At 43.2% G+C, this 25522-nt stretch overlaps 1 protein-coding gene across 1 annotated transcript in view; it reads right to left on the bottom strand.

The window, feature by feature from the left end:
* DET1 (DET1 partner of COP1 E3 ubiquitin ligase) overlaps window positions 1–25036 on the bottom strand; it is a 92485-nt gene extending 67449 nt beyond the window's left edge. Inside the window, exons 1-3 of the mRNA XM_042941048.1 lie at window positions 24905–25036; window positions 1913–2043; window positions 1010–1068 (exon numbers count right to left, since the gene is read on the bottom strand). The gene's annotated coding sequence lies outside the window, so the exon portion shown is untranslated. The remainder of the gene's footprint in view (window positions 1–1009; window positions 1069–1912; window positions 2044–24904) is intronic.
* Window positions 25037–25522: the final 486 nt, after the last annotated feature.

The raw sequence follows: 25522 nt of genomic DNA, 5'->3' as shown, positions 1-25522 counted from the left end.
GGACTGCCCTGGGTTTAAACAGGCCATCCCTTGCTGTGTCTGAGCTGGGACTCCTGGGCAGCAAGAAGGGGGCTGAAATCTTGTCCTTGCTCTGGCTCAGCCAAGCTGGGACCCTGGCACAGAGCTGCAGCAGCCAGGGATGGAGTGTCTTTTTCTCACTGGTCCATGCAGAGGCTTGCCTCTTTTTGCAGTCCATCCACTCAGAGAGGGAGCTTTGTCCTAACTCACATAAAGGCGCCTAACAGTAACAACAACTGTGGTTCCAATCTCATTTTGACCCCATGCTAGCAGTGCAACTTTAGACAAGTGACTTCACCCATCTGTTATTTTCAGCCGATCTTTCTAGAATTCTGGCTCTGTACCAGGCTCTGGGTGGCACGTGGCAGGACTGGGGCGAATGAGTCACAAGTCCTGCCGTGGAGAAGCCTACCGTCTAGTTGGAAAGACACTCACGCTCACAGCTAATTTCTGTATGATGCGGTGAGCACTCAGGTAGAGGTCTGTGCAAGGTGGCTAGATGGGCACTCAGCTCAGCACTCTGAAAATGAATGCTACAGAAGATGGCGAAGGAGAGGCAGGGATGGTGTTCCAGGCCGTGGGGACCACAGGGGCCAAGGTCTGAAATGCAAAAGAACCTGGTGTCTGCGGTTCAGCAGTACTGAATCACAAAGGGTAAAGCAGGCAGTGAGAGGAGGGAGGGCTACAGGCTCTGAGGTTCACTTGTCTCCTCTCTGAAACAAGGATAACAGTATTACCTCCAACAGTGCTGGATCCGATCAGCTATTCAATCTACAACCGTCTCTATGTCCAGGCAGATTTGAAATTTCTCAAAGGCAGCTACCATGTCCTAAAATTATGTCTATGGCCACGCCTCACCTGGGAACTGTGCTGAATAAGCCTGTGTTAAGTAGTCCTTGATTGCCAACTGCCTACTACATATTAGAGTCCTAACGAGTATTTGTTAAAATGGTGAATGAATGAATGAATGAATGAATGAGTAAAGCCAAACCTGAGCTCCACTGCTCTCCTCCTTCTAGATGTGCTTGAGATCCAGGGTCAGAAGAAGGTCTTTGGGGAGGAAAGAGAGGTAAGAAACCATCAGCACCTTCTCTCCTGTTTCAGTATCGGTATCAGCCACAGAACAGAGCCCCATGGAGTGTGTCCCTCAAGCTGGGGGTCCCGGAAGGGCCTGAGGGCCTTCCTGTCCCACCCTCCTCTCTCTCTCAGGGCAGGACAACTGTGGGAGAATGGCTGAGGAGTGAGTGGCCAGGGTAGGGGTGCGGGCAGAGCTGGGGTGGGGGGAAGGATTGTTCATGATGCTTGTTGAAAATGAGGAGAAGAAGCTGGGGGCCGAGGAGGCCAAATCCAGGGAAGGTGAAAAATCTTAGCTGCAGGGAAAAGCACTCTTCTTCCCACGAAGGCAATGAAATTACAGGTAATTGTGAGACACAGAGATTCAATAAAACCTAGGGAGGCTATCAGGTGAGGGGACCAAGGCTGGCTGGTCTTCCCCTCCAGCGCCGGTAATCACCCCTCTGTTATGAAGACTGAACAAACAGTCCTTCCTGGCCCCTGTATATGGGGGCAGCTGGGATGGCTGGAAGAGGGGGGTGGCCTGGCCACCCACAAGCACAAGCCTCCTCCCCATCCACCACCTAACTCCTGGGGTCTGGCAGCCCAAGCACCGGGGAGTGGGGGGAGGGCCTGTTCTGAGGGCAGGTGTGATGGGGTGGGCGAGCTAGAATGGACCTCCTGTCTACCTCCACCAGGCACCAGAGGGCCTGGAGGGAGCCAGAGGGCAATCTGTGGGAGGTGGACCGGGCCTTCCTTTTTGCCCTCGCCCCCAACCTCCTCCCACCCCCCACATTGCCCTCCCTTTCATCCACTGAGGATCGACTGGTGAGTAACTCACACTGTCAAACAGAGAATGGGTGTGGAAGCACGGGGCCATGTGGCTACACACAGCAGATGACAGCAAGCCCAGGCACTCCTTTGTCGGGGAAGGTCTTCAAGAAGTAACCTCTAACTGGGTCTGGTGAGCAGCTGCCGGGGGAGGAAGCAACAGAAGGGAGAGTAGGTGAGAAAGCACACAGAGAGAGACACCTTCTAGAACACGTATTTCCCTTTGGGAGGCAGGTATTGAAGGAAATTACTGAAACATAGAACCGGTGATAAGCATCTTGGAGGAGAGCACCATCACTCTGACCAGGAATTATTATTATTTTTAATGCTTATTTATTTTTGACAGGGAGAGAGACAGAGCGTGAGAGGCGCAGAGAGGGAGGGAGACACAGAATCCCAAGCAGGCTCCAGGCTCTGAGCTGTCAGCACAGAGCCCACCGCGGGGCTTAAACTCATGAACTGTGAGATCGTGACCCGAGCGGAAGTTGAATGCTTAACCGACTGAGCCACCCAGGCGCCCCTGACCAGGAATTATAATTACAGTTCTTAGGAGAATGGAAGCATCCTCACCAGACTGTTCATCACAACCAAGATGCCCTGCAGCAGGGCAAGGACTGAGAAAACTCTGTACAGCCCCCTCAAGGAATCTAAAGCAGCTTCCAAAGCCAACAGTCAGGACAACTGACTCCTAATATGGTATAAGTTCATGGTGAAATGAGTGTGAAAGGAGGATCCAAATTGCCTACACCCTGAGTCTAAAATGTTTTAGCAAAAACATACGGGAAGAGAGATGCCCAGAAGTAACTATGGCCAAATAGTTGGGTGAGACACAGTGAGTGAGTGCTGTTGCTTTTTGTTCCCATTTTTTTTTTTCATGAATTATTTCTAGAATGTACTTTTTCACAAACTAAAAGTGATACTTAACAGCTAGAGTTGGGAACAATGTAACAGTCGACCAAGAGGGGACTCTGGTTTAACAAAGGGAGGTGGAATATCAGACAGTGGTTACATGAGATGAGTTTTGTGTCAACTGGAAAGCACATTCATGACTATGGTTCATTGATGACAAGCGGTATGCAGAGCGTGGACCCACTTGAGGGAGAAAAGAGTTTACACAGATAACAAAAAGTCAGCAAGTTTAGACATGGATCTGTTGACAATGGTTATTCCTGGGCAGGGTAACAGAGAGAGATTTACTTTCTACTTCATATGTATCTCTGGGTTTGTTTGTTTGTTTGTTTTTTTACTTTATTAAAAAAATTTGTTTAATGTTTATTCATTTTTGAGAGACACAGAGCGCAAGCAAGGGAGGGACGGAGAGAGAGGGAGACACAGAATCCGAAGCAGGTTCTGGACTCTGAGCTGACAGCACAGAGCCTGACGCGGGGCTCGAACGCACGAACCATGAGAATATGACCTGAGCTGATGTCAGACGCCTAACTGACTGAGCTACCCAGGCGCCCCTATATTTCTGGTTTTTAAGACTTATTAACGAACATGTTTTATTTTAATGATCAGCAAAATCAGTACAGATATTTACGCTGAACGTATTCAAAATAAAACACAAATAACGGCCAAAAATGGTAGGTTGAGAAAAATGCTTGAGCTTTCAAGCTACTTATAATCCGCCTTTTCCCCTCAGAATAGGCCATCTGTGGCCAGAACAGCTCAGCAAGGACAAATCCTGTTTCCTTCATTCTACAGCCCAGAGACACCGCTCAGTTCAGCAAAACGAGCCCTTTCTGTGACCATCTATGCACGGGTCCCCTGACCAGGCACTGGGGGTGGAGAGGGGGTGCAGGAAGAATAAGATGAACTCCTACCCTCAGTTTGACCAGAGTATTAGGGCCAGGAGAAGAAATTCGTCTAGACAGAAAAGCATGGGGATCTGTTAGAGAGTCTCCACAGCTGCTCTTGGTCTGCCGTGGAGGGCAGGGATTGGAGTGACAGGATTGGAGGCAATCCCTAGGAAGATCAGCTCAGGGCTGTGGAGGACAGGCAGGGAGGGTGGAGACAGGGCCATGAGGGAGGGAGACACTGGCCCACCTTTCCAGGTGATGAAGGCCCAGGCCAGGGGGTGTATTCAAAGAGCCCCCTTATTGAGGGGAAGGAAAAAAAAAGAGAGAGAGGTTAGAGTGAGAGAGAGACAAAGCATAAGAGACTCTTAAAAACTGAGAACAGGGGCGCCTGGGTGGCTCAGTCGGTTAAGCGTCCGACTTCGGCTCAGGTCACAATCTCACGGTCCGTGAGTTCGAGCCCCGCGTCGGGCTCTGTGCTGACAGCTCAGAGTCTGGAGCCTGTTTCAGATTCTGTGTCTCCCTCTCTCTCTGCCCCTCCCCTGTTCATGCTCTGTCTCTCTCTGTCTCAAAAATAAATAAACGTTAAAAAAAAAAAAACTGAGAACAAACTGAGGGTTGATGGGGGGTGGGAGGGAGGGGAGGGTAGGTGATGGGTATTGAAAAGGGCATCTTTTGGGATGAGCACTGGGTGTTGTATGGAATCCAATTTGACAATAAATTTCATATATTAAAATAAATAAATAAATAAATAAATAAATAAATAAATAAGGAAAAAAAAAAAACCAAACCAAAGAGCCCCCTTATTGACCAGCAGCCTTCTCTCTGTGGGAACAAGCAGTGAATGGGCTGATCACCCCTTCCCCAATGTCGGAACAGAGTGTGTCCCCTTGATCAGCGGTTCTCAACCATGACCCCCCACTGAATGCAGTTAGGGAGCTTTACGACAGCTGGGTCCCAGGTCCCCTCCCCAAGTATTCTGATTTCATTGCCCAGGGGTACAGCCTGGGCATGAGGTATTTCTGGGGATTCGAGAGTGTCGCGGAATTTGAGGGTCGCTGATGCAGAGCACCATCAGACACAACAGGAGCCCCAGGGGTCTGTCCCCAGAGGAGCTCTTCCAGCTCCTCCTAGAATAGAGGTCAAGCAGCTGGCCACTCCTTTCCTCGGACTCTACACTTGAAGCTTTTCCTGTCCTCTTGCAGCACTGAGAGTGTTCAGCTACTCCTGCTCAGTATTACCCATGACTTTCTTCCTTCTGGAAACTGTTAGTCACTTAACGCAAGGTTGACCCTCTTCCTGTTTCCCTCGTCATCATGGGTACCCTCTGTACATGGGTTCTTCTCTATATCCCTGAGATTTGGAGTGGGCAGGAGGGAAACACATGTGTGCAGGGGGCCACCCTGACCTGGAGGCTCCTTTCTATCTTTTATGGGAGCAGGGGTGCCAGGAAGGATTGTGATCCTGGGGACATCTAGCCTCCCGAGTCTCCAAAGGCTGAATATAGGCAAAGGACATCATTTTAGGTATATTCAGAAAGAACTGGGCTCTGTCCCAAGATGGCTGGGGTGGGCATTTGCAACTGGAGATTGACACTCGTGATATGTAACCAATAATCAGAGTAGTTGGGATGTGAAGCTTGGCCACTTCTTCCACGGGTGAGGCCACCCAGGGTTACTCTCTTCTCCCCTCCATCCCACTGATAAAAACTGAAGCCTGGAGGCTCGGGGCTCAGTGCAGGAGGGCAGAGCAGTCAGGCCGTGGTAAGATACGTCCCCTTCCACTCAAACAGGAATCCTACCTCACAGCCAGCCACGGAGTGATTTGTCACACGTGCCAGTCCATAACTGGTGAGTTTGGGAGACAGCCAAGGTCCTTGTGGGGACCTGGCCAGCAGCCTCTGGGGACAGACTGACAGTCAGCAGCTAAGAACCAATGGATGGCCTTGCGACCAATGTGGGACAGGTTCAAGAGATGGGAAGAGGGAAGGGAGGAGTGGGGACACTTTCTCTTGCTGCCTTCACAAAACATCACTGTCTGCTGAGGGCTGGGCCCCTCGGGGCATCTGATAAGGTTGTTAAGTCAGCTGGAGCACCTGCCCAGCCATCTGGCACTTTCCTTCTCCAGACATGGCCACCCAGGCCTCCTTGCTCACCTCTTCAAAGCCAGGGGGTGGCAGGGGCCCCACACACCTGCCAGGGAGAATGAACCCCACCCCCCCCCCAAGCTTCAAGGGCTATAAGGCAGTGTTCTCAGTTCCCAGGTGACACTTCGGAAATTCTCGTTTGACTTTGTTAAGAGATGGGTTTCTATCAATCACTCACCTTCTCTAAGGTTCCCGGTAGTTTAAACACGAGTTAATTCTGACTTCGCTGAGATAACAGAGTAGCCTGGTTGGTGGGGGGCGGGGGAGTGGCTGGAACAGGGAGAATTTAAACAAGGCTGCCCTCTTTCCATATCAGACTAAAAAAGAGCGCAGCCCAGGGACCATTAATCATCTCAAATGCTGGGCTTCAGGATCTTATCTGCTGTACAATTGTCTCATCCCCTCCCCTTCTGAGCTCTGGAAACCATAGCGTTTGCAGAGAAAACACAGCACCTATGTTAGCAAATCTTGTTAGGGTCTATCTAGTGGCACATGACCCACTAATGTATATATTTAGCTGTTCCGATAGAGTTCTGAGTTGTGTTAAGAAAAACACACAGGGGCTGATGGAAGTGTTCTGTATCCTGGCCTGGGCGATGACCGGACAGGTGTATGCATTTGTCAAACGTCATCCAGCTAGTTGCCTAAGTGCCCTTGATGCACATGCTCTCTCTCTATTATCCCTCTACTTACACATTTACTGTATTTCTATTTGATTTTTAGAGAGAGAGTGTGTGAGCAGAGGAGAGGGGCAGAAGGAGAGAGAGAGAGAGAGAGAGAGAGAGAGAGAGAGAATCTTAAGCAGGCTCCACACTCATCGTGGAGCCTGACACGGGGCTCGACCCCATGACCCTGGGATCATGTCCTGAGCCAAAATCAAGAGTCAGACACTTAACCGACTGAGCCACCCAGGCACCTCATCTGCTTATACATTTAAAAGAAAAAGATCTATGGGGCGCCTGGGTGGCAGAGTCAGTTGGGCATCCAACGCTTGATTTGGGCTCAGGTCATGATCTCACGGTTTGTGGGTTTGACCCCTGAGTGGGGCTCTGTGCTGATGGTACGGAACCTTCTTGGAATTCTGCCTCCCTCTCTCTCTGCCCTCCCCCCATTTGCTCTCTATCTCTCTCTCAAAATAAATTTTTAAAATAAACTTAAAAAAATAAAAGAAAAATCTATTTTTTTCATGGAATGCACAACTGAGTGATGTTAAACTCTCAGGTTTAACACCCCTACGACCAAGGGACCCAGGCTGTGTGTGCACAACTGTAGCTTTAGTGCCTGATCCCCACCCACTCTGGGGCAGGGGTGGGGGGTGGGGGATGGCGGCAAAGTGGAAAGAGATAGAATTCGAAGGAGACACAGCTGTATTTGAATCTCTGCCGTTTCCTAAGTCACTGAGGGCAAGTCACTTGGCCACTCTGTGCCTCAATTTCCTCCCCTATAAAGTGGGGATAGTATTTCCTGCCTTAGCAATTGTTGATGAATAAAGATAATTAAGTGGAAAGCCCGTGGCACATCACAGGCACACACCAAATGGCAGTGCTGGTCCCCGGGTAACAGCTGGTCCCTCAAGAGCCTTTTCCTGCTTCCTTGTCCCTGTCTCAGCTTCACGCTCGGTATCTGAAATGAGCTTCCACGTCACTTGGCATCAACTTCTCCCTCTTCCCTGCCCCATCACGAGCTCCGTGATTTTCCCAGCCTTACTCCCACTGTGGAAGTCCCACTCGTAACCCCTGCCCCGTCCCCCGCTCACACAGCTCCTGCCCGCTTTGGCAAGAGTGGGCCAAGCCTTTCCACCGTCCGTCCCACGAGACTGACCCAACTCACTCTGTGTTCAGTGCCCCCAGCAGCAGCCTCGGCCGCAGAAGCTGTGGCCCCAACCAGAGCTGTGGATTCAGGAGACCTTGGGCTGAAATTCCCATGGTGTATGAGGAGGATGTCAACAGCATACCCAACACCTGGCAACGGAGACCGGAGGACGGCCGGTTCTCGGAACTCGGGGTACAGGTGGGGCAGACTCGGTGCCCACACTGAACCACCTGTGTCCACTCGGGAGCACAGACCCACTGAAAATGGGGTGTCATAGCTGGAGACCGACACATCAGAGGCTTCAGTGCTCACCTGTGCACCGCCTCTCCTCAGTGTGCATCCCTGTGCTGCAGGGAGCTCACTGCCTCCCCAAGACAAACCCTTTCCTCTATCAATGACTTACAGCTTTACAAAACCACTCCATCCTCATGGGCGCACGTGTGCTTCCCTCTCATGCCAACTAGAACCAGACTAATCCCTTTTCTGCACTCTTGGCTTCCAAATATGTAAAGACTTCCATATCTCCAATCCTTCTTTTTTTTAATATTTATGTATTTTTGGGAGAGCACAAGTCGGAGAGGGGCAGGGAGAGGGAGACAGAGGATGCGGGGCTCGAACTCACGAACCACAAGATCATGCCCTGAGCTGAAGTCAGATGCTCAACTGACTGAGCCACCCAGATGCCCTGTTATTTTACATTCTTGTTAATTTTGCTTCATGTGATATAAATTTGGTATCGTTTTCTGGATGTGTGCGTTCCTTTAAAAATTTTTTTAATGTTTATTTATTTTTTTGAGAGAGAGAGACAGACAGAGCATGAGCAGGGAGGGGCAGTGGTACAGGTGGAGAGAGACACAGAATCCGAAACAGGCTCCAGGCTCCGAGCTGTCAGCACAGAGCCCGACGCGGGGCTCGAAATCACGAACCACAAGATCATGCCCTGAGCCAAAGTCGGACACTCAACCGACTGAGCCACCCAGGTGCCTCCCAATCTCCAGTCCTTCAAAGGAGTCTTCTCCAGATTCGAGGTGCCCTATTCCTTCAACCGTAGCTCAGACTCAAGCCTAAGAAGTTCCCGCTTGTTATAAGCCCTGCCCTCGGTTCGTCATGGAGGCAGGAAGAGATAAAATGAAGAAATGATGGCTATTTTCACACTGGGCCCTCCCCTGTGCTCTTCACACCCTTTTACCATCCTGCACCACCGCTCCCAACCCCTCCATGATTGATTCCCTGGTTCACACTAATTAGGCCTTGCTTGCGCTGTAAGAGAAAGAGAGCGTTGCCATTTTCTTCAAGGAAACCGAGAGAGAGGCCGACCCGCTGGTGGTTGCCAGGCAACCTTGATGGTCCTACAGGAAAGACAAACTCGGGAGACACTGAGCCAGAGGGCCTAGTTAGCAGCTATTCAGCACCGGGCTCTCTGCTCCACGGAGAGGCACAAGAAAGGCCTGGCACCCATTAGTTCAGCTGTCTTTTTAAATGGAATGCACAAGAGTGTGTGTGTGTGTGTGTGTGTGTGTGTGTGTGTGTGTGTGTTGGGGGTGCACACACAAAGTGAGCTGGGAAAGAATAAAGTAGCCTTAGTCTTTAAGGTGGAATCACAATGACAGATGCCATGGCAAAATAATTTATGAGATATCACCCTTTATCTGTTTACCCTTAAATTTTCCTTTCTGTCTCCTCAACTCTGGGAGACAAGCAGGACTTGGAATTCCTTACCTCAGAGTAGGACAGAAAGCAGACACAGACTATAGGCAAAGGCCTTTCCCCTTTTATAAAGTATTAAACCACAGAACAAGGGATAAGATGAGGAGTCTTGGAGGGAGCTAGGGAAGACGTGTGGTGCTGGGGAAGGGGGGTTTCCAGGGGTCGGGGAAGGAGACAGAGGTCTATGACCCTAAGGACCTGACCTAGGGTGATGGTAAGATTTCAGTGGGTCTGAGCACCTGCACTCCCAACCTCGTCAAAGGGCTCCTTAACCTATGCCTGGCACAGGGCTCCCTGCAGGAAGGAAGTACACAGGTGCGGTGGGGAGGGGGGGGCGGGCCCGCTGGCACAGCACACGGTTCCAGGCAAACCCACGGGAGCCAGAAGCCAATGCCTTAGCATCTCTGACAGCCCAGAACCTTTGCACGACCCTGATGGAGGGAGAGGAAACAATGGCTCAGACTGCCTTTCCCTGTCTCTGAGGACACATGGGGACTCAAAGCCCAGTGGGTTGGATAGAGAGCCATTAAAGCTTTTTCAGAAAATTGGGTGTCTGGGCTATTAAAGAGTCAGGAGAACATGCGACTCTTAATCCCTGGGTCATGAGGGATCCCTGGGTCACTACATCAGGTGTAGTGATTCCTTAAATAAATAAACTTGAAAAAAAAAAAGCTTTTTAGCTGACCAACGTGGTAATATCTACCAAAGTTTTAAATGTCACACCCAGTGGGGCACGTGGGTGGCTCAGTCGGTTAGGTGTCCAACTCGGTTTTGGCTCAGGTCATGATCTCATGGTTCCATGAGTTCCAGCCTCGAATGGGGCTCTGCACAGAGCATGCTTGGGATCCTCTGTCTCCCTCTCTCTCTGCTCCTCCCCCACTCACGCTCTCTCTGTCTCTCTCAAAAATAAATAACCTTTAAAAACTTATTTCACTAAGTGAAATAAGCCATACAGAGAAAGACAGATACCATATGTTTTCACTCTTATGTGGATCCTGAGAAACTTAACAGAAACCCATGGGGGAGGGGAAGGAAAAAAAAAGAGGTTACAGTGGGAGAGAGCCAAAGCATAAGAGACTCTTAAAAACTGAGAACAAACTGAGGGTTGATGGGGGGTGGGAGGGTGGAGGGGGTGGGTGATGGGTATTGAGGAGGGCACCTTTTGGGATGAGCACTGGGTGTTGTATGGAAACCAATTTGACAATACATTCCATATATTGAAAAAAATAAAAATAAAAAAATAAAAACTTTAAAAATATAATAAATAAATGTCACACCCAGTAATTTCACTTGTAACAAGAAGTAACATTTGTTGCACCTCTCTAACACAGCTGCCAGGCAATGAACGTTCTAGGACCTTTCATACATGCTTGCTATCATGAAATGTTACCAAACTTTCAAAAATGTTGATCTGTTATTGGGAAAATGGCATCTTGTTGCTGCTTTAATGTTATAAAGCTGAGTAGTGATTTTCCACTTCTGCTTCTGTTTGTTTGCTTTTTACCCATGAGACATATTTATGTATCAACTGGTGGTAAAATTAAAGTAAATAAAAATCATGATCCTTTATGCTCTTAAGAACATGGCTTTGGAATATAGAGAGCAACAATGGATAGAAAAACAAGGGGCTCGTGGGTGAAATTGGGGCTCGTGGGTGGCTCAGCTGGTTAAGCATCTGACTATTGACTTTGGCTCAGGTCATGATCTCACAGTAGTGAGATCGAGCCCCACTTTGGGCTCTGTACTCACAGAGTGGAGCCTGCTTGGGATTCTCTCTCCTTTCTCTGCTCCCTACCCATCCCACTCACACTCTCTCTCTCTCTCTCAAAATAAATAAGTAAACATGTAAAATAAAGAAAATCAAGGTGAAATTAATAAATCTACATGGTGGAAGGTTTTGGCCACATCTCTCAGATATTAGGTAAAAGTAAAATATTTGATAACGTAATTAAAATTGATCATATATAAATTTCTATTACATATGTGAATACATACCCATAAACACAAATACACACAAAATCCAATGAAAGTATGTGCACACACACACACACACACACACACACACCATGCAGGGAACAGTCTCAAAAAATGGACCCTGATTTAAGCTACAAAGGAAAACTCAACAAACTCTAAAAATAGAAAAATCATAAAGAGGTCACAGTCTGCGAACACAGTAAAATAATATTCAAGATTAATAATATTAAAAGGACAACTAAAACATTATCTGCCTAGAAAAATAATTAAAATACAGGGGCACCTGGGTGGCTCAGTCAGTTAACCGTCCAACTTCGGCTCAGGTCATGATCTCACAGTTCGTGGGTTCAAGCCCCACCTCAGGCTCTGTGCTGATGGCTCAGAGCCTGGAGCCTGCTTCAGATTCTGTCTCTGTCTCTGTCTCTGTCTCTCTCTCTCTCTCTCAAAAATAAATAAACATTAAAAAGTTTTAAAAACATAATTAAAATATTCTCCTAAATACTCAAAGAAAGAAAAGGAAAAAATCAAATTACGATGTATTTAGAAATGAAAGACAACCAACTGGTTTAAAGATTTAAATGTAAACAAACACTAGACAAATTATGAGTAATTAAAATATAATCTTGGCATAGGAAAGGGCCTTCTAAATATAACACAACCTTCAGAAACCCCAAAGACTAATACATTCAACTACTAAAAGTTAAAAAAAATTAAAAAAAAAAATTTGTCTATATGACAAAAACTACAATCAGCAAAATCAAATCATGAACTAGGAAAGGATATTTGCAACTTAATATCACCAAGGGCTAATTTCCTAATATATAAACATCTTTCATAAACCAAAAAGAATAAAGACTACTAGCCCAAGAGAAAAATGTCCAAGGGATATGAACCATGAATTCACAGGAAAAGGAATTTAAGAAATGGCTGTTAAAACATATGATGTGATATTCCATTGCACATAAAATAAATTTAATTGCAAAACAAGACTACACTGAATTATAGAAAGAAGACTCACTAGGGGGCACCTGGGGGGCTCAGTTGGTTGAGCATCTGACTTGGGCTCAGGTCATGAACTCACAGTTCGTGGGTTCAAGTCCTGTGTCAGGTTTTGTGCTGACAGCACAGAGACTGCTAGGGATTCTCTCTCTCTCTCTCTCTCTGCCCCTCCCCTGCTCTTTCTCTCTCAAAATAAATAAATAATTTAAAAAATGTTTTAAGAAATAATGTGTCTGTAATAATACTTGTTGCAGACAAGATAGAGGCTAAAATCAGGGGACAAAAGTTTGAGAAGAAAGAGATATTAGCATCATTTCAAAGTAGCTCTCCCAAGATATTTATCAATTACAAAGGGAAAAATAACTTTATAGTGGAGAAATCTGGCAGACACTGCTTTGTTAACATCATCAGTAATAAGAAAACGTCATGTACCTTCAGATAGAATCCACTGAGAAGGACACACGACCTCTTCTGGAGGATTCTTCCCAGGAATGCATGGCCTCAGTCCAGTCAATGAGAAAACACCACACAAAGTCAAATGGAGAGATATTCCACAAAGTTAATGGAGAGATATTCCACAAAGTTATTGACCAATGCTCTTCCAAAGTGTCAAGGATGTGAGAGTCAAGGAAAGAATGAGGAACCACCACAGATCCAAGAAGACTGGGGAGATAGGGCAACCAAACACAATGTGAGATTCTAGAATAAGAAAAAGGGGCATTTGTAGGAAAACTTGCAAAATTCAAATAAAGTCTGTAGTTTTATTAGTAGTATTGTAAAGATGTTAATTTTCTGGCCTTGGTAACTGCCTTGTGGTTATATAAGTAGTTGACATCAGGGGAAGCTGACTAAGAGATATACATTAATTCTCCCTTTTATTTTTGCAACTTTTCTGTAAGTCTAAAATTATTTAAAAATAGGAAGGAAGGAAGGAAAGAAGGAAGGAAGGAAGGAAGGAAGGAAGGAGCAGAAGGGAGGTTGATAAAACGTAATAAACAGAAAAGGAAAAGAGCTGAAAATGCTCCTTTGGTATCTCTGTTTGGTGAGCAATGTTATAATTTCAGAAAATGACTCAGCCTACTGGGAGTTTTATTTGATTGTAAAGATAGAAGTAGGGTTTTTGTTGTTGTTGTTTTGTTTTGTTTTCCCAGCAAATGGTGCTGTATCAACTGGACGTTCACATGAGTGAATCTAGACACAGACCTTATAAGCTTCACAAAAATTAATGCTAGACCTAAGTGTAAAACACAAAGCTATAAAGCTGCTGGAAGATCACACAGGGGAAACCTAGATGGCCTTGGGCAGGGTGAAAACTTTCTCACAACACCAAAGGCATGATCCCTATGAGAAATAATTGATCAGCTGGACTTCATTGAAGTTAAAATGTTCTCCTGTGCCAAAAATACTGTCAAGAGAATGGGAAGACAAATCACAGACTGAAAGAAAATATTTGTAAAAGAAACATCTGACAAATATTTTCTAAATGTCTGATAAATATCTGTATATTCAAAATATAAGTGAACTATTGGGACTCAAAAATAAGAAAAGGAGAGGCGCCTGAGTGACTCAGTCGGTGGAGCGTCTGACTCTTGATTTTGGCTCACGTCATGATCGCACGGTGGTGAGATTGAGCCCTGCGTCAGCCTCCGTGCTGGGCATGGAGGCTGCTTAAGATTCTTTCCCTCTCTCTCCCTCTGCCCCTCTCCTGCTTGCACTCTCTCTTTCAAACAAAAAATTTTTTTAATAAGAAAAGGGAAAACCTGAGCAGACACCTTATCAAAGAAGATACACAGATGACCAATAAGCATATGGAAATATGTCCCCATTGTATGCCATTAGGGAAATGCAAATCAAAACAAAAATAAGGACGCCTGGGTGGCTCAGTCAGTTGAGCGTCCGACTTCGGCTCAGGTCATGATCTCACGGTTCGCGAGTTCGAGCCCCGTGTCGGGCTCTGTGCTGATGGCTCAGAGCCTGGCGCCTGTTTCAGATTCTGTGTCTCCCTCTCTCTCTGACCCTCCCCCATTCATGCTCTGTCTCTCTCTGTCTCAAAAATAAATAAACGTTAAAAAAATTTTTTTAAACAAAAATAAGATACTAATACACATCTCTTTGAATGGCTAAAATCTGGAACGCTGACAACACTAAAGGCTGGTGAGGATATGGGAGCAACGGGAACTCTCATTCGTGGCTGGTGGGAATGCAAAATACGGAGCCACTGGTTGAAAATAGTTTGGTGGTTTTTTACAAAATGAAACATGCACTCACCTTAAGATCTAGCAATCATGCTCTTTGATATGTACCCAAATGAGTTGAAAACTTATATCCCCACAAACCTGCATACAGGCATTTAAAGCAGTTTTATTCTAGTTGCCAAAACTTGGAAGCAATCAGGATGTCCTTCAGTAGTGAATGGATAAACTGTGGCACATCCAGACAGTGGAATAGTATAATTCAGCCCTAGAAAGAAACAAGCTATCGAGCCATAAAAAGACATGGAGGAGGGGTACCTGGGTGGCTCAGTCGGTTAAGCAACAGACTCTTGATTTCAGCTCAGGTCATGATCTCATGGTTCATGAGTTCCAGCCCCACATCGGGCTCTGTGCTGACAGCTTGGAGCCTGCTTGGGATTCTCTCTCCCCCCCCTTCCCCTCCTTGGCTCTCTCTCTCTTTCTCTCTCTCTCTCTCTCTTTCAAAAGAGATAAATAAACATTTAAAAAAAGACACAGAGGAAACGGAAATGCATATTGCATATATAAAGAAGCCAACCTGAAAGCTCTACATATTCCTAACATTCTAAAAAAGGCAGAATCGTGGAGACAGTAGAAAGACTAGCGGTCGGCGGGGAGGGAGGAATGAACAGGCAGAGCACAGAGGATTTTTAGGGCAGTGAAACTATTCTTTGGGATACTATAATGCAGGTCATTATACATTTGCCAAAACGTACAACACAGAGTATACAACACCAAGAATAAACCCTAACGTAAACTATGAACTTTGGGTGTTAGTAACGTGTCAGTGTAGGTTCATCAGTTGTAACAAACGGCCCCTCTGGTGGGGAATGTGGCTAGAGAGGAGGCTGTGCATGTGGACGCAGGGGAGATCAGTGAACACCGTTTACCTTCTGCTCAAGTCTGCTATGAACCTAAAAGTGCCCTCAAATGTAAAATCTATTTTCAAAAACTTTTACATTTAATACAAATTCTGAATGGTTGGATGGGGCTCTTGGTAGTTATAGAAGGAGTCCCCACTTCATCTTGTAGGTCAACTAAGAGATTATATGTAAACGTCCTGCAGTTCACCCCTGGGCCTCCTTGAGGCAAAAGCTCATGAAGGTCATTGAGCCCAAGTGCGTGGAGCTAGAAGACTTTGTAGAGGAAATGTTATTTTAGAATGAAACCCCAGCTAAGGTGCCAGGGGCTGTGGAACACAAACCCGTAAAACCAAGCTCCTTGGAGCGCTTAACAAGATTTCCACCTGATGATGGGAAAACAATGATTTTACTGAGATTTGTCCAGGAAACTGGTTTCTCCCAATCTACCTAAAAGGCTGAGATCATTTTAGTAATAATAATGCGAATCAGAAGCAGTTGGTTTCTTGCCCAAAGGTGGGAGAGATTGAGCTGCTCACAGGCAAGTGTTGCTGGCCTTCCTGTCCCAAGAATGCCAAGAATGCACCTGTATCCTCTCTCCAATGACTCCCCTCTGTGACTAATCACTTCTAAGAGCTGGCTTCGATTGCTGCCTCTGGCATTTTCCACTAAAAGGCCCCTCTGATAGATGGTCTGGTAGATTGCCAAAGGAGTGATTTATGCTTACAGTTAAGCGCAGGACCTTCTCACCTGCCTCCCTGGGAAAGCAGCCGTTATCTGCACTGCTTAGAACACCCTGGGGAAACATGAAGGGGAAATGGAGTACCTTCTCTTTATCTATAACCTAATTCAAAATTAGTGTGTGCTCTAACTGTAAATCTCAGACTGAGCTGTTCTTAGCTAATTATGTTTTTGCCATTTCATTTTATGTGATAACAATAGTATCAGCATTAAGCAGAATTTATAGTTTTCCAAGTGCTCTCTCGAGTGTGGGTGTATCTGATGCTCACCAAAACCCTATCAGGTAGCAAAAGAAGGGTCACCATTCTCATCTGAGGAAAGAGAATTTCTGACCCAGGAATTGAACGGTTCCCCAAAAATCAAACATCAATTTCTACCATCAAACAACCTTGTGCAGGGATTGTGTCTACTTTAAAAGCAAATTGTTAAATAGTTCAAAGATATGTATAATACAGAAAATACAGAAGATAGCCACTTACCTATTTCCTGGTTTTAACAACTTTTAACCTGCTTGCCTCAGATGCTTTTAAATCAGAAAGAAAATGATACAGGGGCGTCTGGCTGGCCCAAGCAGTGGACCATGCCACTCTTAACCTCAGGGTTATGAGTTGAAGCCCCACATTGGGTGTAGAGATCACTTAAAAAAAATAAAATCTTTTAAAAAATGATACAGATACACTTCCTCTCTTCCTTGCTAGAGGTGATTGCCATCCTAAAGTTGTGTTATTAAACCCATCCTGGGGGGTGGGAGGGAGGGGAGGGTGGGTGATGGGTACTGAGGAGGGCACCTGTTGGGATGAGCACTGGGTGTTGTATGGAAACCAATTTCACAATAAATTTCAAATAAATAAATAAACCCATCCTTCTGTCTGTTATTAAGCATTTACCGCATCTATATTTGGTCATGATAATCTATGGCATTACGTATGCTTTACTTCTGATATTCACTTTATAGCTTCTGAATCTTTTTGTAACTTGCTTTTCTCCCTGAACAAGTTTTCTAGACATCCAAGATGATAAATATGGAGTTATAAATTAATTGATCTATGTATTTTTTTTTTTTACTGAGCTAGTATTTCATTGCACAAATAGGCCACAGCTTACTTATCCATTCTCCTACTGATGGATTTTTAAGTTGCTTCCAAGATCAAGGGTTCCATGGTCTCCCAACTGAGCCAGCCAGACACCCCTATGTCTTACTCTTCAAACGGTGCTGCAGTGACCATTTTTCTCATGCTTCCTTGTGACCAAGTATGAGAATTTCTCTAGAGTATGTACCTAGAAGGAGAGTTGTTGGGTTGAAGGATAGACACACCTTCAAATTTATTAGATGTTGCTAAATTACTCTCCAAAGTGACTATAGCAATTTATACCTCCAACAAGTGTCTAAAAATTCCTGTCTCCCCATATCTTCACCAACACCTGGAATTATTACTCTGGTTAATTTTCCAATTTGATGGGTGTGATTGGTTGTTTTAATTGTTTTCATTGCATTACCCTCATGACTAGTCAGTTTGGGCATCTTTCATAAGTTTATTGGCCATTGGAGTGCACTTTTCCTTAAAAAAAAAAAAAAGTTGATTGATTGATTGATTGATTGATTGATTTTGAGAGAGAGAAAATGAGGGAGAGGAGCAGGGAGCGAGGGAGAAAGAGAAACCCAAGCAGGCTCCATGCTCCAACGTGGGGCTTGATCTCACAACTGTGAGATCTTGACCTGAACTGAAATCAAGAGTTGGATGCTTAACCAACTGAGCCACCCAGGGGCTTGTGGAGTGCCCTTTTCTATGAATTGCCTGGTTATGTTCTTTGCTCAGTTTTCAATATTTTTTTTATCTTTTTCTTACTTATTTATACAAGTTCTTGAGGGATTCTAGATATTAATTCCTTACTGATGATACACTTTGCAAATATGTTCTCCCAATTTTTAAATTGATTTTAACTTAGTTGATATATTTTGCCTCTACTAAAATTTCAAAGGTAAATGTTATTGAATTTTTCTCTTTTTTATTTGTGCTTTTGGGGTCTTGTTTAAGAAATCATTCATTGTCTGTGTGCCTGGGTGGCTCAGTCGGTTAAGCGTCCGACTTCGGCTCAGGTCACGATCTCACACCTCGTGAATTCGAGTTCTGCATCGGCTCTGTGGGGACAGCTTGTAGCCTGGAGCCTGCTTCAGAGTCTATCTCCCTCTCTCTCTGCCCCTCCCCTGCTCATGCTCTGTCTCCCTCTCTCTCAAAAATAAACATTAAAAATTTTTTTAAAAAAAGAAAAAGAAATCATTCACTGTCATGAAATCATAAAGATATGTTTCTATATATTTTCCTATTTTTTCCAAAACTTTACCACATTTTTACTTTTACTTCCAAATGTAAATTATTTTAGGGTATGGTATGAGGTTAGAAACTACTTTTATTTTATTTTCCTTATAAATGTTTTCATATAAATGTTCCAACTGCCAAATGCCCGTAGACCAGTTTTCCATATACCCGTAGGTCTGTTTCTGAGCTCTCTATTCTATTCAGTTAGCTGATTTTAACATTTCTGTGCCTGTTCCACACAGTACTCATTACTATAGCTTCATTATAAACCTTGATATTTGATAGAGAAGTCTCCCTCCTTAATCCTCATATTCTTGGCCATCTTCATATAAAATTTAAGATCAGTTTGTTAAGTTCACACAAGAAAATCTCCTGGCTTTTTATTAGAATTGCAATGAATTTATAAATTAATTTAGGAAAATTAACATTGTAATGTCATTGCCATATCCACAAACACATCATGTCTCTCCATTTACTTACATCTTCTTTTATATCCTTCAATAAAATTTTAGGATCTCCTCAATGAGTGCTCTATCATTATGAGATTTATTCCTTGTTATTCTGAATGAGCAAGGGAGAGGGCCAGAGGGAGAGAGAGAGAATCTGAAGCAGGCTCCAAACTCAGAATGCTCAGCATGGAGCCTGACACAGGGCTCGATCCCATAACCCTGGAATCATAACCAAAGCCAAAACCAAGAGTTGGACACCAGCTAACTGAGCCATCCAGGTGCTCCCCAAATCCATTTATTAAAGAAACTTTCTTTCTTCCATTGAATTATCTTGAGACCTTTGTTGAAAATCACAGATGATAAATGTATGGAATTACTTCTGGACCCTCAATTTTATTCCCTTGATTTATATTTATCTTTATAATGTCTTGATTATGGGAGTTTTGCCATAAGTTTTGAAACTGCAAAGTATGAGTCCTTCCAACTTTGTTCTTCCTTTTCAAGAGTGTTTTGGCTATTGCGGGTCCCTTGTATTTCCATATGATTATGAGGATCAGCATATCACTTTCTGCAAAAACAACAACACAAAACACAGCTGGAATTTTGATAAGGAGTATGTTGCATCTATAGACCAAGTCGGACAGTACTGCCATTTTAACAATATTAATTATTCCAATACATGAACATTGGATATTTTTCTACTTACCTAGACTTTTAAATTCCTTTCAGCAACGCTTTGCAGTTTTCAGTTGTACAAGTTCCACACATGTCTCATTAAATTTATTCCTAAGTATTTTATTCTTTTCGATGCTATCGCAGGTGGAATTGTTCCCTTTAATATCAGTTTTGGATTGTTCACTGCTAGAAATAGAAGTGATTTTTGTATATTGATATTTTGTGAACTTGCTGAATCTGTTCATTATGCTAATGTTGGTGTGTGCATGTAGATTCCTTAGACTTTTCCATACAAAAGACCATGTCATCTGCAGATAAAGAAGTTTTACTTCTTCCTTTCTAATCCTTTGATTTCTTTGTCTTGCTGAATAGCCCTGAATAGAAACTCCAACACAACATTGAATATAAATGGTGAGAGTGTACTTCCTCATCTTGCTCCTGATCTAAGGAAGAAAGCTTTCAGTCTCTCACCATTAAATGTGACGTTAGCTGTGGATCTTCTGTAGTTGCCTTTTATCAGGTTGAGGAAGTTCCTTTCTATTCTTAGATTGTTGGGAGTTTTTATCATGAAATGGTGTGGAATTGTGCCCAAAGATTTTTCATGTCTATCGAGTTGATCTTATGGGTTTCATCCTTTATTTGATCAATATGGGATATTATTTTGATTTCTTGCATTCCTGGAATAAATCCCTCTTGACCATGGTGTATAATCCTCTTAATATATTGCTGGATATGGTTTTCTAGTATTTTGTGGAGGATTTTTGCATCTATATTCATAAGGGCTTTTGGTCTATAGTTTTCTTATGATATCTTTGTCTGGTTTTGATGTCAGAGTAATAATAGCCTCAGAGAATGAGTTTGGAAACACTCCATCCTCCTCTATTTTTTATTTGGAAGACTTTGCAAAAGATTGGTATTAATTCTTGAAACGTTTGGTAGAATTCAACAGTGAAGCCATCTGGTTCTGGGCTTTCCTTTGTGAGAAGTTTTTTGATTACTGATTTGGTCTCTTGTTATGGTCTGTTCAGATTTTCTATTTCTTCTTGAGTTAGTTTTGGTAATTTGTGTGCTTCTAGGAATTCTCCAGTGTCATTTGGGTTATCTAATTTGTTGACATACAGTTGTCCATACTATTATAATGTTTTTTAAAATTTCTGTAAGGTTAATAATAATGTTAATAAAAATAATAATGTTTCACTCCTGATTTTAGTAATTCGAACCTTCTCTCTTTTTCGTAGTCAGCCTAGCTAGAGAATTGTTAATTTTAATGATCTTTTCAAGGAATCAACTTTCAGTTTCATTGATTTTTCTCAATTGTGCTGTTGATTTTTGACAATAATACTATAGCAAACAAACTTATTAGTTCATAGCATGTCTGTAGATGCTCTTCCATTTTCTATCTAAATGATCCTATACTCTGAAATGGGGACAGTTTGGTCATTTTCATGGTGCAATCCAGTACTATGTTGATTACAGTCATATTCCTGTCTTCAAAGAGAATGCTTCTCATACTTCAGTGTTACATGTAATGCTAGCTGTGAGTAGATACACTTTATTAAGGAGTAGTAATATCTTTTCATTCAAGGTTGACTAAAAAGTTTTCTCTTAAATCAATACTGAATTTTATCAAGTGCTTCTAGATGTATTCATTGCTCATAAGATGTTTTCCTTTTCATCTGTGAAAGTTGAATGAAGTTACATAAATAGATTTTCCAAATGTTAAAAATTCTTAACACGTAGAATAAACTTTACCTTCTTATTATATAAATTTGGCTGACTAAAAATTGACTTTCTACACCTATGTTTATAAATTAGATTGCTCTATACATTTATTTCCCATATTTCTTGTGATGTTGTTGTTCCTTTTCTTTTCTCTTCTTCTTTCTTTTTTCATGGTCAAGTTTGTTCTGTAATATAGAGAAATTTTGTTCCTCAAAGTTATGGCAGAATTGGGGCGCCTGGGTGGCGCAGTCGGTTAAGCGTCCGACTTCAGCCAGGTCACGATCTCGCGGTCCGTGAGTTCGAGCCCCGCGTCAGGCTCTGGGCTGATGGCTCGGAGCCTGGAGCCTGTTTCCGATTCTGTGTCTCCCTCTCTCTCTGCCCCTCCCCCGTTCATGCTCTGTCTCTCTCTGTCCCAAAAATAAATTAAAAACGTTGAAAAAAAAAAGTTATGGCAGAATTTGCAAGCATAACCATCTGAACTTGATGTCCTATGCATTTTAGGGCAGAGCATGGTAGATTTTGTTAAAGATTCACCAATTCAGGGGCTCCTGGGTGGCTCAGTCGGTTAAGCGTCCGACTTCGGCTCAGGTCACGATCTCGCGGTCCGCCAGTTCGAGCCCCACGTCGGGCTCTGGGCTGATGGCTCAGAGACTGGAGCCTGCTTCCGATTCTGTGTTTCCCTCTCTCTCTGCCCCTCCCCTGTTCATGCTGTGTCTCTCTCTGTCTCAAAAATAAATAAACGTTAAAAAAAAAAAAAGATTCACCAATTCAATTATATTTTCCTGACCAATTACTTCCTATCATTAAAATCATTAAGTCATGCCTCATGTAATACTTTTTGCTTTAAATTCTACATTAGTTTTTACACCAGGTTTGTTTTAGTTGATATTGGCTACATAGACTTTTTCCTCAACTCTTGACTTTCAACGGTTCTATATTTGTGTGACTATGTATGTCTCTTGCAACAGCTGAATTTTTAAAGCCGTCTGAAAATGTCTGTCTTTTAGCTGGAAGATGCAGTACTCTTAAATTTACTGTGATTAGTAATATTAAGAGTTTCTACCGTCTTATCCTCTTTCCTCTGCTGGTCGGGAAGTTAAACCTATAATTTCTATCATTTTAGCTGCTTTCTTAATACATTAACACACATTTGATTTAGCATGATATCAAGCTAATAATAAAATGTACTGGAATAAGACAAGAAATGTCAAACTCTTAGAATCTGTAGCTACCCTTCCATTTTCCATGCGGTCCTATTCATTCTTCACAGTATCTTGAGATTTATTTTCAGATTTTGGTTCCACCTTCCAAATTAGAAATTATTATTGCTGTATTTTGTAGTCAGTGCTCTTTGGCTTTGTCAACATATTGTCTAATCTCCAGTTGTCATCATGGCGTCTTTCATCTCATTCCTTCCTTTTGGCTTCGATACTTTTATTATCCAAGCCCATTCTTTTGTGGCTCTCGCAATGAAAAAAGCTGTTAGGGACCCCTGGGTGGCTCAGTCGGTTAAGTGTCCGACTTGGGCTCAGGTCATGATCTCCTGGTTCATGAGTTCGAGCCCCACATCAGGCTCTGTGGTGACAGCTCAGAGCCTGGAACCTGCTTCAGATTCTGTGTCTCCCTCTCTCTCTGCCCCTCCTCCACTCATGTTCAGTCTCTCTCTTTCTTGCTCTCTCTCTGAGAAATAAACATTAAAAAAATTGTTTAAAAAAAGAGGAAAAAGAAAAAAAAAACTGTAAAATGCTCTATAGTTTTAGGTTCTTTTTTTTTTTAATATGAAATTTATTTTCAAATTGGTTTCCATACAACACCCAGTGCTCATCCCAACAGGTGCCCTCCTCAATGCCCATCACCCACCCTCTCCTCCCTCCCACCCAGTTTTAGGTTCTTTAAAGTAGTCTTTCTTTCAAATTTACACTCAGGGCATCTGGCTGGCTTGGTGGGTGGAGTGTGTGACTCTTGATCTTGGGGTTATGGGTTCCAGTCCCACATTAGGTGTGAAGATTATTTAAAAATAAAAAAAAATCTTTAAAAAATTTTAAAAAGCCAAATTTACTCTTGAATTGTTTAATTGGGTCTAGAATTCTGAGTTGACACTTATTTCCCTGTAGCACTTTGAAAATTTTGACCTTAACTGTAGCTAGGTAAAAATAAAAATAATTCTTTTTGTGTTTGATTTTCTGTAAGTTCACTATTAGGTTTCTAGGTATAAATTTATTTTTATTTATTCCCCTCAGAACTAGTGGATTTAACTGAAAGAGTATTTTACTTTTGTTTGTTAATCAATTCCAGAACTTTCTTAGGCATTTTCCCTTCTAATACTGCCTCTCTCCCTCTTCTATTTTCTCCTTCTAGAATAGCTAATTGAAATACCTTAGGCCTTCTCATTTACTCATTCTTGCCTCTTAATATCTCTTTTTTATTTTCTATAAATTTATCTACTTGCTAAATTCAAGAGGGTTTTTTGGCACTATCAAAGAGTTTACTAATTCTGTCTTCTGCTGAGGTAATCTGTTGTTGAATCTATCCATTAAATCTCATTTAAAAAATTCTCTCTCTCTAATCTATGTTTTTTTGTATAAATTTTTTTTAATGTTACTTTTGAGAGAGAGAGAGAGACAGAGAGACAGAGAGACAGAGAGACAGAGCATGAGTTGGGGAGGGGCAGAGAGACAGGGAGACACAGAATCTGAATCAGGCTCCAGTCTCTGAGCTGTCAGCACAGACCCCGATGCAAGGCTCGAAACCATGAACCGCGAGATCATGACCTTAGGTGAAGTCAGACGCTTAATTGACTGAGCCACCCAGGTGCCCTTAATCCACCTTTTTAAAAAATGATCACCTATTCTTTCATCATGGTTCTTATTCCTTCTTTTGAAGAACTTACCAAAAGTTAAGTATATTTATTCTTAGACTTTACTGATTATCCCACTACCTTTGTGTTTCTGGCTCCAGTGTACTGTCCAGTATATACCATGTACTCCACAAATATTTGTTGAACAAGAGTGAGATACTCTACTGACTGAGCAAGCCAGGCATCCCTAAATATTTGTTGAACAAATCATTGAAAACAAATGCAGCGACGATTAGCATTTGTCCTCCTGAGTCTTTTTTTTTTTTTTGCCTCCGAACAGAACAACTCAAAGTTTGCTAGACAATATAACTAACCACCTTCTTTCAAATAGTTTTTAAATTGTGGTAAAATGCATGTAATATGAAATTCACCATGTACAGTTCAGCGAGATGAAATATATCACACTGTTGTGCTACTATACCATTGTCCATTCACAGTCCTCTTTCGTCTTGCAAAACTGAAACTCTGCACCCATTAAACACTAATTCCTCATCCCCCTCCCCCTGCCCTGGCAACCAACCGTTCTACTTTCTGTTTCTATGAATCTGACTACTCTGGGTACTTCATGTGAGCAGAACCATACAGTAGTTGTCTTCTTGTGACTGGATGGTGATCAATGAACAATATAAATTTTAAGTGTTTCCGACACCTGAATATTTTGAAATGTGAAAATGTAAGAGGAAAAAGAAAAACCAACCTTATTAGCAGGACATACCTTACGCCCCGTGTTGTCTGAATGTAGGAAGCACGGATGTCTGTTGTCAGTCAAAGGTTGCACCTGCAGGGCACCAGCCGGCAAGTAGTGAAGCAAGAATTTCAGCCTGAGTGAAGCCCTTACCAGCTCCTGCTGGACACAGGGGGAAGAAAACTCACATGATTACACGTCCTGACAGGTGACATTAAGGAAGTGAGCAGGTGAGAAGTGGACAAAAATATTTCACTTTCCTCTTTACTATTAAAAAAAAAAAGGAAATGGCTGATGATTAATGGCCTCGGTGACACTGACAAATAGGAGAGGAAGGTTTAGGTTGGACTGGACCCCAGCTCTTTCTACAGGGGTCAGTGCTATGCCACTGCATGCAGGAGACATGGGATGCCTAGATTCCTATGTGAACATTTTCAATCTTGTTGACAAGTACTTCCAAAAAAATTTTTTTTTTAATCTGTGAGACCCCAGTTAACATTTCCGTGCCTCATTGGGCTCCCTGGCCACAAGCATGAAACCCTAGATGCACGCTGGCTCCGTGGTGGATTTGCTACTTTCTCATCCGTTCGGCTGCTCTCTGCAGCAATGGAGCCTTGGTTTATCCGTGCACCGATGAGGATGCGGGCA

This window comes from Panthera leo, chromosome B3 (genome assembly GCF_018350215.1).
Source record: "Panthera leo isolate Ple1 chromosome B3, P.leo_Ple1_pat1.1, whole genome shotgun sequence".
Lineage (NCBI taxonomy): Eukaryota > Metazoa > Chordata > Mammalia > Carnivora > Felidae > Panthera > Panthera leo.
Note: the sequence above shows the minus strand (reverse complement) of the source record. Positions and strands in the feature narration are given on the sequence as shown.